This window comes from Lactuca saligna, chromosome 1 (assembly GCF_052625555.1).
Source record: "Lactuca saligna cultivar CGN05327 chromosome 1, ASM5262555v1, whole genome shotgun sequence".
Taxonomy (NCBI): Eukaryota; Viridiplantae; Streptophyta; class Magnoliopsida; order Asterales; family Asteraceae; genus Lactuca; species Lactuca saligna.
In genome coordinates, this window is record NC_136417.1 from 138,846,179 (window position 1) to 138,851,743 (window position 5,565).

The window sequence follows — 5,565 nt, forward strand, 5'->3', positions numbered from 1 at the left end:
CACTTGTAGCAAGCACCTGATCGACAGGCCCCCTCATGAACCTTGCCACACTTTCCGCAAGTGCGACTCTTCTGACCTCCCGTCCTCGTGTCGGCGGACTTGGTCCGCTTGGCTGCCGGCTGGGACTGAGCCGACCGCCGATCCACCCGCTGAGACTCGGCCTCCTTCGTGGCCTGAGTCTGCAACTCGATCTCCCTCTTACCTGGAGCTCTGCAAATGTCCGGTATGTTGAGTTCTATACGAACTCTCGAATGTCCCTCCTCAGTATACCCAGATATCGGCTCATCCGAGCCCGCTCAATGGACACCTGCTCAGGGCAGAACATCGCCCTCTCATGAAACTTCCGGGTGATCACAGTAACTGAATCGTTACCCTGCTTGAGGGTCAAGAACTCCTGAATCAACCGTTCCCTCTCCACCGGGGGAACATACTCGTCTATTAACATAGTAGTAAATCTCTCCCAAGTCACGGCCGAAATCTCCGCAAGAGTGAAGTTCGCCGTCACGAACTTCCACCAATCCTTTGCTCCTAGGTAGAGTTGGTTCAAAGCGAATCGTACCCTCAGATGCTCCGGACATGAACATGTGTAGAAGCATCCCTCAATGTCAGCAATCCATCTCATCGCAACTATGGGATCCTACGTCCCATCAAACTCGGGTGGCTTCGTGTTGCTGAACTCCTGGAATAGCAATGAGTCACCTCTCTGTGGTCTGGCAGCAGCCACAGCTGCGGTAGCTGCAGTGGCTGCGGCCTCAGTCACCGCGGCATACCACTCATCGAAAGTCTCCATCAGTGTGGTCTTGATAGACCCAAACATCTCCGGAATCTCGGCCCAGATCTCCGCAGCCACCTCATCGTGGATCATCTGACGAAGCTCCTCGTCACTCACACCGCTCGTACCAGGTCTGTGGCGTGGCCCAACCACAATGCCTCTGAAATACAACATAAAATTATCAGAGACTCAATCGAGCATACTCGCACTCGATAACACAACCTTACTCGGACTCCGATACCCAAAGGATTCTTACTTGGGTTGCCCACTGATCCGGTGTCTTCAGTAGTATGGGCCCTATACTACCGACTACACCTGTGACAACCCAAAGTTATTCCGTTACATTACCCCGTTACTGTTAACGGAATATTCCACTGTATAAAAGTTCCGTTAATTAGAGGTCGCCAATTTAATAAATATTTCATTTATTTATGTCATTAAGTCGTGATAAGAGAAATAAAAACTCATAATACACATTTCCATTTAGCTGGAAAAGTTAGTTTTTATTATTATGACCACTAAATCGGGTACAACTAAAAGCCCCGTTTAACGGCAGTTTCGGGTAGATTTCCACTGAGCCCCAACCCCAACCCCTATATAAGGGAGAGTAAACTTCATTTCACCCTTTTTCACTCTCTCTCTATACTCTCTCTCTACAACTTATTTTCGACCCAAAAATCGTCCGTTTCGAGCCCCAAACGAGTAAGCCACCTATCCTAACTTGTTATATAGCTTATCTAGCCTACAAATTCGAGTTTAAAACATAAAATAAGGACAAAATTTATGTGTTTATGGCCCAAGCACACTCTTGGACCGTAAACACCATTTAATGGGGGGTTTTTAAGCCCCAAACCCCTCCAAATTGCCCCTAAGGCTTAGATATGACTTTTAGGCTTACATATTCGGACTTAGAACACCTTGGATCGAGCTTTTGGAGAGTAAATGATATGTGCATATTTAATTTGTATTAAGTATAGATTTTTATTCATTTATTAGCTAAATTATTGCATTTCATGGACAAAAGGTACTAAAAATTGTTTAAATTGTATTTTCAGTCCAAAAATGATGCTCGGAAGCAAAAGGAAGCATGAGAAGTGGTTAGGAGCTCGGGAATTGGATAAAGAAGAAAAACACCAAAAATAGCACCTACTCGGCGAGTAGAATCGACTACTCGGCGAGTCCAAGTGAGGATAATGACTCGGGAACCCAGATGCTTATCGCATACGGATATTGTGAGACGGACTCGACGAGTCGCCACCTGACTCCTTCGGATAATACCAAGTGTTTATAATACAAAGATAATACCAAGAGTTTATAATTAAATTTATATATAATTTATTTAATAATCTTCAAAAAATCATATCTTCTTCATACGAACTCCGTTTTCGATGGTCTTTATATCCACGCGTAGGTGAGACTACGCTCTAGAACTTTCGTTTAGACTCCGTTGGCAAACTCCGAAATTAATTTTTATTATTTATTTATTAAAATGACGTGATTAAGGAATTTCTTTAAAAATTCATAACTTTTTCATACGATGTCCGATTTAAGTGTTCTTTTTATGCACGTTTGTAGTTTAACGATATCTATGACTTTCATTTAGACACATAAGGTCAAAAAGTGTTCTATTGAAACTTTGCGTTTTTACGTAACTTCGTATTGCCGGTTTTTGTCGGAAAACTTAGAGTGGTCATAACTTCTTCGTTATAACTCGGATTTTAGTGTTCTTTATATGTATGAAAACCTTGAGACGATATTTACTACATAGCATACTCCGAACAGAGTTTTTGAATACTTCATTTTTCGATGATATTCTAATCCCTTTTTCAAAGAGGTTACAAGACTTGATCTTTAATGACCTGAAATGACAGGTTGTTACAACCTTGAGGGTAAGAGGTTTTCTGAGGATGGATTCGTAGGGTTACATAAAATGAGCATAGTTCGGGGTGAGTGGGTGAATGTTTATGAGGATTGTGAGTATTTGGAGTATGGGGGGTCCTTAGGAAAAATTTTAGACACAAATGCATGCGTTGCGGTCTTGGCATAATGGCTGGGTTAGATTGGAGTTGTCATACATAATTCTAATGTCTTAAAATTCAGTTTTGCTTGGGGGCAAGCAAAAGTCAAGTGTGGGGTATTTTGATATGTGCATATTTAGTTTGTATTAAGTATATATTTTTATTCATTTATTAGCTAAATTATTGCATTTAATGGACAAAAGGTAATTAAAAGTGTTTAAATTGTATTTTCAGTCCAAAAATGAAGCTCGGAAGCAAAAGGAAGCAGGAGAAGTGGTTAGGAGTTCGGGAATTGGATAAAGAAGAAAAAAAACCAAAAATAGCACCTACTCGGCGAGTAGAATCGACTACTCGGCGAGTCCAAGTGAGGATAATGACTCTGGAACCCAGATGCTTATCGCATACAGATATTGTGAGACGGACTCGACGAGTCGATACGCAAATATATAGATAACTTCTCAGATCGAGGAAAAAAACTTCTAGGACAATTCTGGAGTAATTAGCTGTGATTCAGAGGCTAGAGAAACCCTAGAAGACGAAGATAGAAGCTACAATTCAATCCCGAAGGAGATTTGAGGCAAATTCCATCATTATACTTAATCTTTTGTTTTCCACTATGGTTAGACAATTAGAATTCGTTTTTGTGCTGTTATTTACTTCAATCATGAGCTAAAACTCTTAAACTTCTGTGTGGGGATACAAAATTGAGACTATGGTTTGATTATTGGTAGGATTAATTCAATGTTGGTGATTTATTTGTTATTTTAGCTTGCTAAAGAACCTTGTGTGTGAATGATAATTAATTTTCTTTTAATAGGAAGATAATTAAATAGCATGAACATCGTTGGATTATCAACCTCATATATCTTGTGACTACTTTGCTATATGTCTAGGATTAATGAACATGAAACTAGGATTAATAAGAAAATTAAGTAAATTTATGTGCAAGCTTGTGTGATGACCATCAACAAGAAGTTAATTAAAACCAAATTGATTAACTATTGTGAGTCTAAAGTAATCCGAATAATTAATCTAGTGAACTAAATTGAATTAGACAACTGATCACTGTTTAAGTTAGTTTATTTGCTAAGGATTAGTGTAGTGAACGCGAACCTAATCACTTGAGTCGGTAACCAACAAAAGAATTAATCCATTGCACTATTACCTTGAAAACAACCATAGGATCAATTGAGTTGAACTAAACAGAAGTTCCTTCGCATTATTGAATCTAGTTAATTCTCTGTTTTCTAGTTTTTAGATTAAGTAATAGTTAGTAAGTTTCTAGTCTTGTAAAACTAGAGAAAACCCTCTACTTATTAATTAATTTAGATAGAATTAGTTTTTAGTTTTAATTTGCCGTTCCCTGTGTTCGATACCCTACTTGCTTAAACTATTCCACAATTGATAGGTACACTGCCTTTGTGTGTTTATTTTACAGCTAAAAGTAGGATTAAAACTAAGTGAGTTTACGCACATCAAGTTTTTGGCGCCGGTGCCGGTGAACGGTTCTAAAATTAGCATTAAATTCTAATTCAATCGATCCTTTGTGTGAGATTTATCTTACACAACGTTAATTACTGTTTAATTTAGTAGGTAGTGTATAAAGAAAACCTGATTTTATCTTGGACTCGCCGAGTGCATTCGCCTAGACCCGACGAGTACGACGCTAAATCAACATTAATTTTATTATATTTTTTTGTTCTTTTTACGTGTTTTCTATTTTGTTTGCAGTTGTTTCATGACCCGAGGATCTGATACAACCCTGGTTCCCCCTCTTGAAGATCCGGAAACCGCACTAAGAAGGAGCAAAGGCAAAACCGTTGGAGAATCCGCTTCTTCAAAGAACTCACCACTCAAAAACCTCAAGTCCGTTTTCAGCAAGAAAAGGAGCAACAAATCAGGAGCATCCAAAACCTCGTTGACAATCGACGACCCAATTCAAAAAGACACCGAGTACGAGACCGAGGAAGAAGACGAACCCACATACGAGCACACATTCGAGTTTGAAGACGATTTAGCTACCGCTATGGCTAATATTGATGAAATCCCCATGGGGGAATGGAAGAAGAGGATGCGTGATGACACCGGCCCGGGACTTGTGCAACCCGCAATTCCCGTAACCGCTACTTTCGAACTAAAAGGCCATATTCTCGCCCAACTCAAGGAGATTCCTTTTTATGGGAAAGATCACGAAGACGCCTATAAGCACTTGGATGAAGTAAATGATGTGGCTGATTACTTCAATGTATCAAATGTGCCTCGTGAGATCCAGCTTCTTCGCATGCTTCCTGTCACATTTAAAGGAGCTGCAAAAGATTGGTTAAAGTCACTTCCTCCTGGATCGGTCACCACATGGGTCAAGATGAAAGAAGAGTTCATAGACCATTTCTGCCCGCCTTCCAAGATAGCCAAGCTAAAGAAAGCCATTGCCAACTTCGAGCAACAACCCGGAGAATCTCTTTATGAAGCTTGGGAAAGGTACAAGAGCCTACTTAGAAATTGCCCACACCATGACCTTAATAGCCAACAAGAGGTCTCCATTTTTTATGATGGAGTTAATGTCACCACAAGGCAACTGCTCGATTCACAAGGCTCGCTCACCAGAAATCCGCCTCCGGAAATCAAGGAGTTAATTGAAGAATTCTCTAAGCATTCTAGAGAATACCACAATCCGAGGAATGAAGTAAGTCGGGGAGCAGTGAACTCGGTGAATGATAGCATGGCGGCGGTAATAGCTAAGCTCGATAGCCTAGATCGAAGAATGAAAAAAATGGA

General features: G+C 40.3%; 1 non-coding gene across 1 annotated transcript; it reads right to left on the bottom strand.

Moving 5' to 3' along the window:
- Positions 1-5,200: 5,200 nt before the first annotated feature.
- LOC145028041 (small nucleolar RNA R71) lies at positions 5,201-5,307 on the bottom strand. The gene has a single exon (XR_013675798.1). It is a non-coding gene; the product is annotated as a small nucleolar RNA R71 (small nucleolar RNA).
- Between the last annotated feature and the right edge of the window lie 258 nt (positions 5,308-5,565).